This window comes from Cyanistes caeruleus, chromosome 25 (assembly GCF_971803275.1).
Source record: "Cyanistes caeruleus chromosome 25, bCyaCae1.hap1.1, whole genome shotgun sequence".
Taxonomy (NCBI): Eukaryota; Metazoa; Chordata; class Aves; order Passeriformes; family Paridae; genus Cyanistes; species Cyanistes caeruleus.
In genome coordinates this window covers 5,521,237-5,527,270 of record NC_141725.1, presented here as the reverse complement: position 1 = coordinate 5,527,270, position 6,034 = coordinate 5,521,237, and positions in this window count along the sequence as shown.

Genomic DNA, 6,034 nt, shown 5'->3' with positions numbered 1-6,034 from the left:
TAGCCAAGGACCTTTTCTTGGAAAGGCAAGGACGTTAGGGAAGCACGAGGTGGGGATGGAAAGTGGCTCTGTCGCATGGAAAAGAGCTTCCATGTAAATCCAAAGCTTTATTTTGTGTCCAAACACGTGTTTAAAAAAAAAAAAAAAAAGAGAAGAAAAAAAACTTATTTCAGAGAGAGATCTATTTAAGAAAAAAAAAGGAAAAAATAGAAAAAAAAAGGAGTGGTAGGAGTTGGAAGGGCTGTGGCAGGGCGGGGTTTGGGATTTGGGGGGCCGGGGGCTCCTTCCCAGGAGATCGGGGTCAGGATTTGGGGTCCGTCCCCCCCAGCCCCGTGCGAGGCTCAGTCGGGCAGCGAGGGCTCCGGGTGGGGAGCGGCCAGAAAAAATTGCTGGAAATTGCTGGAAAATTGCCTAAAAAAAAATCATGTGTGAGAGAGAGAGAGAGAGAGAGACTGAGAGAGAGAGAGAGAGAGAGAGAGAGGGCAGCAGGTTCGGCAGGGTTTGTGTCGGGCACCCGGGGCTGGGGACAGCGGAGATGGGGACAGGAGGGATGGGACAGCAGGGATGGGACAGGGACAGCAGCCAGGGATGGGACAGCAGGGATGGCTCAGCCATGCCCTGGATTCAGGGCTGCTGTGTCCATCCTTGTCCATCCCTGTGTCCATCCCTGTCCATCCCTGTGTCCATCCCTCTCCATCCCTGTCCATCCCTCTGTCCATCCTTGTCCATCCCTCTGTCCATCCCTGTCCATCCCTGTCCATCCCTGTGTCCATCCCTGTCCATCCCTGTGTCCATCCCTCTGTCCATCCCTGTGTCCATCCCTGTCCATCCCTGTCCATCCCTGTGTCCATCCCTCTCCATCCTCATGTCCATCCCTCTGTCCATCCTTGTCCATCCCTCTGTCCATCCCTGTCCATCCCTGTCCATCCCTGTCCATCCCTGTCCATCCCTGTGTCCATCCCTGTCCATCCCTGTGTCCATCCCTCTGTCCATCCCTGTGTCCATCCCTGTCCATCCCTGTGTCCATCCCTGTGTCCATCCCCGTGTCCATCCCTCTGTCCATCCCTGTCCATCCCTGTGTCCATCCCTGTGTCCATCCCCGTGTCCATCCCTCTGTCCATCCCTCTGTCCCCCCCAGTCCCTCCCAGTCCCCCCATCCGTCCCCACCCCGCAGTGCCCGGGAAGTGCCTGAGTCAGCCCAGCCCCCGCTGCCGGCAGAATTTGGGGCTGGGGGGTCCCAAATCTCTCCCCCAGGGAATCTTTTTTTTTTTCCCCCCACCAGGGGAATTTTTTTCTCTCCCCTCCCCGTCCCAGCGTGGCCCCAAAAACGCCTCCGAATTCCTTTGGAATAAAAAAGGTTCAGTGGGGTCTCCCTAAAGGAGCAGGAGGCCTTTGGGAAGGGGGGAGCAGCCTGGCCCCCCCAGCCCCGTTCCCAAAAATTAAATATATATATAAATATATATCTAGAGATGTTCTATGGCTGGAGAGGCGGGTCCCGACCCTCGGGGGGAAAAGGCACCTTTGAGTTGGTCACCTGTTTTCTAAATGCACATTTTTAAATGCTAAAAAAAAGAAAGAAAAAAAAAACAAAAAAAAAGAGTAAAAAAAAAAAAACCCAGAGAGATTTTAAGCCCTTTTATTTTCAAAGCACTTTTTAGATTCTCTTCCTTTTATTTTAATTTTTTTTGTTGTTGTTGGATTTTTTTTTGGTTTTTTTTTTCTTTTTTTTTTGGTGTTTTTACTTTTAAAAAGATAAAAAAGCAAAGAGCAGGTTTTGGCCGAATGTATTTTGGAGAGGGAGTGAGAGGGGAGTGTGTGCTGGGGGTGGGGTGAGTGGTGGGGCTGGGGGAAAGAGATGGATGTTTATTTAATGCAGAAAAACAAAAAAAAGCAATAAAAAATTCCAAAAAAAAAAAGCTTAAAAAATAATAATAAAAAAAAAAAGAAAACAAAGAAGTCTTAGCACTTTGCGATGGAACGGGTACTTTGAGCTCACTTTATCTTAATTTAAAAAAAAAAAAAGCAAAATTCAAGATGTTTACAAGTCAAAAAAAAAAAACTTTAAAAAAAAAAAAGACTTCTACAGAGAAAAAAAAAATATTATTAAAAAAAAAAAAAGCCTAAATTTATTTTTGTAAGAAAAAAATAATGTGTATATATATATATATATTTAACAAAAAAAAACCTAGAAAAAAAAAATACAAATATAGGCAGAATCCAAGTGAGATTGGAGGATGGGAGGAAGATGCTAATTAGGTTCTGTGACGTGCCCTGACCCTCGGGAATTTTAAATAGAAAAAAAGAAATCCGTGGAAGCTTGAATTTCCAGCAGGAATCCTGGGGGTCGTGCCTCGCTCCCCGCTCCCCACAGCCTTGAGGAGGTTCTTTGGTTTTGGTTCTTTTTTTTTTTTTGTAGGAATAATTTCATTTTTTGGATGGTTTTTAGCCAGAGGTGTCAGGATCCCTGTGGGTTTGGATCCCCTGGATTTGGATCCCATGGATTTGGATCCCATGGATTTGGATCCCCATGGATTTGGATCCCCATGGATTTGGATCCCCATGGATTTGGATCCCTGTGGGTTTGGATCCCCTGGATTTGGATCCCTGTGGATTTGGATCCCATGGATTTGGATCCCTGTGGGTTTGGATCCCCTGGATTTGGATCCCCATGGATTTGGATCCCATGGATTTGGATCCCATGGATTTGGATCCCCATGGATTTGGATCCCTCCTGTTCCCAGCTGGGGCAGAGAGTTGGGATCTGGGCAGGGAATCCCCCCAGGAAGGGGCTGGAGGGATCCGGCTTGGAATGGAGGGGGCTGGGATTGTTCCCTAAGGATGTGCAGCTCTCCTGGGCTGGGAATGGGATCAGGGGCTGGGAATGGGATCAGGGGCTGGGAATGGGATCTGGGACTGGGAATGGGATCAGGGACTGGGAATGGGATCAGGGGCTGGGAATGGGATCTGGGACTGGGAATGGGATCTGGGGACTGGGAATGGGATCTGGGACTGGGAATGGGATCAGGGACTGGGAATGGGATCTGGGGACTGGGAATGGGATCTGGGGCTGGGAATGGGATCAGGGGCTGGGAATGGGATCTGGGACTGGGAATGGGATCTGGGACTGGGAATGGGATCAGGGGACTGGGAATGGGATCTGGGACTGGGAATGGGATCTGGGGACTGGGAATGGGATCAGGGGCTGGGAATGGGATCAGGGGACTGGGAATGGGATCTGGGGCTGGGAATGGGATCAGGGGCTGGGAACGGGATTTGTGTCCCTCCAACTCTGCCCTGGGCAGGGAAATCGGGATCTGGGCTGGGAATTGGGATCTGGGCTGGGAATTGGGATCTGGGCTGGGCCAACCTCTGGCAGCACTGGCTGGGATTTTTTGGGAATATGGAAAGAAAATTCCGTGTGGATTTGGAATTTGGGGACTGGAGGAGGATCCCGGTTGTGCTCGGGGTTCTCTCATCCCAGATTTTCCCACCCTCGCTGCTGCTTTTCCTTCTTCCCCCTTCCCAATCCCGAGGGAATTTTGGGATGTTTGGGGGCTCTGGGGAAGCAGCACCGGGAGGGGGTGAGAGAAAGGGGAAAAAAGGGGGAAAAAGGGGAAAAAAAGGGAGGAAAAAGGGGAAAAAAAGGGGGGAAAGATTAAAAAAAATAGAAGGAAAAAAGGGGTAAAGGGAAACTGGAGGGGAGAAATAAAAGAGGGAAAATAAGGGAAAGAAAGGGGGGGAAGGAGAAATGAGAAATGAAAGGAGGAAAAAAAGAGGGGGAAAAATGAGAAAAGATGGAATAAACCGGGGGGAGGGGCAGGGAGAGAAAAATCAGGGAAGAAAGAAGGAAAAAAAGGAAAAATCCAAAGGTAAAAGAGCACAAAGGAGGAAGAGGAGGGAGGAGCAGACTCAGGATTCCCCAGCCATGTCCCCGTGTCCCCTCCCTGTCCCCTTCAGCACAAGGTGAAGTTTGCACTAAAAACAAATCAAGAGAAAGCAAAAAAAAAATAAAATAAAAATTTAAAAAATAAAGCCCCAAATCCCCCAGGGTTGTCCCGGTCCCGTCGCCTTAAAACCCACCCCAAAATCCCCAAAATTCCCCAAATCCCCCCCGGAGCTCAGCAGCCAGAATTTTGTCTTTATTCAAAATTTTCATTTCATTCCAGTTGGGTTTTTTGTTTTTGTTTTTGTTTTGTTTTTCCTTTTCTGAATCCGGGTTGGGATGAAAGCGTTGCCAAAGAAAGTGCTGAGTTACGGCGGGGAGAGAGAGAGGAATAATAATAGAAGTTATTAATAATAATAATAATAATAAATAATAATAATAAATGATTAAATAATGACATTTGGATCAAAGCCAAGCAGGGGCAAGGGGAGATAGAGAGGGGAAAAAAGGATTTTTGTTTTAATTTGAAAGAGGAAAAAATTGGTGTCTCCCCCCTTTTCCTCCCACCAGAGCCCCGAGGAGGCTCAGCCCAGTTTGGGGGGGATTAATCTGAATTTAGGGGGGCTCAGCCCAGTTTTGGGGGATTAATCCGACTTTAGGGGGGCTCAGCCCAGTTTTGGGGGGATTAATCCAGGTTTCAGGTGCAGAGCCCAGGTTTGGGGGGCTCAGCCCAATTTTGGGGGATTAATCCGACTTTAGGGGGGATTAATCCTGGCTTTGGGGTCTGGGGGTGCCAGGGGAGGGGCGTCACCCCCCCAATTTTGGGTTTTTCCCCCCAAATCGGCTCTGGGGGGGTCCTGCCCCCCAAATTGAGCAGGAGAGGTTTCATTTCTCAGTTTTCCACAGGAAAGGGCTGATTCCCCCCTCCCCACCCCAAAATTCTCCTTCATCCCCCCCCCTTTAGAGCCCCCCAGCCCCAGTTTCCCACCCCAAATTTAACAATTTAATAATAAACCAAGACAAAACCCCCTGAATTTCTCTCTCTCTAAATTTTCTAAATTTTTTTTTTTTTCGATTCACGGCAAGAAAAAAAAAAAAAATAAAAAAAAACCAAATTAAAATTTCATTTCAATCAAGAGAAACAAATAAAAAAAGAGCAAAACGGGACGGAAATTTTGGGGTGGGGAGGGGGCAAAAATGCTGCGTTAAATTGTGTTTTATATAATAAAATTATCTATCTACATATATATATATATATATATATATACACAGCAAGAGCTGAAATGTCCCCAGGGACGGGGGGGACACCGAGCTCGGCCCGGGGACCCCAAAGGACGCTCGAGGTGGGGCCACTTTATTATAAATATTAATTTTATTTTCATTTTTTTTTCCCTTTTTTTTTTTGGTTTTGTTGTTTTGGTTTTTTTTTGTTGTTGTTTTTTTTTTTCTGCGTCTTTCTATATAATCTATTAAAGAGATTCTTTATCTTCAAGCACTCGCAAAGGTTGCAGCGGTTTTTATGTGTTTTTTTTTCAATTTTTGGTTTTTATTTTGGTGAGGATTTTCACGGGGGTGGGTGGGGAGGAAAAGGAGCGAGGAAAGGAAGAGAGAGAGGGAGAGAAAAAAAATAAATATAAAGAAATATATTAAAAAAATAAAATAAATAAAGCACAGAAAAGACATTCCATAGATTGTAACTTTGATAGTTCTTTATAAAGTGGGGGGAGATGAGGAAAAAAAAAAATAAATAAAAACGATGACAAAAAACGACAAAAAAAAAATTAAAATAATAAAAATTGCACTTTGGGGGGGGGGGCTTTAAAATAAAAGAAAAAAAAAAAAAAAAAAAAAGAGAGAAATAAACTATATATTAAAAATACACCCGGAGCCCGCTGGATTTCTTGGGGGAGGAGAGGAAGGAGAGCACCGGCTCTTCTTGGGGGCCCCCTAATTTTTTGGGGGGGGAATTGGTGGGGTTTTAATGATTTTGGGGTGGGGGTTCCTGGGATTTGGGGGCTCCAGGGCCGCGGGGAGGGGATTTTGGGGAGATTTCCTCTATTTTGGGGACATCCAGGACTGCACAGGGAGACTTTTAGGGGGGTTCCCCCTGTTTTTGGGGTCTCCAGAACCGCACGAAGGGATTTTTGGGGG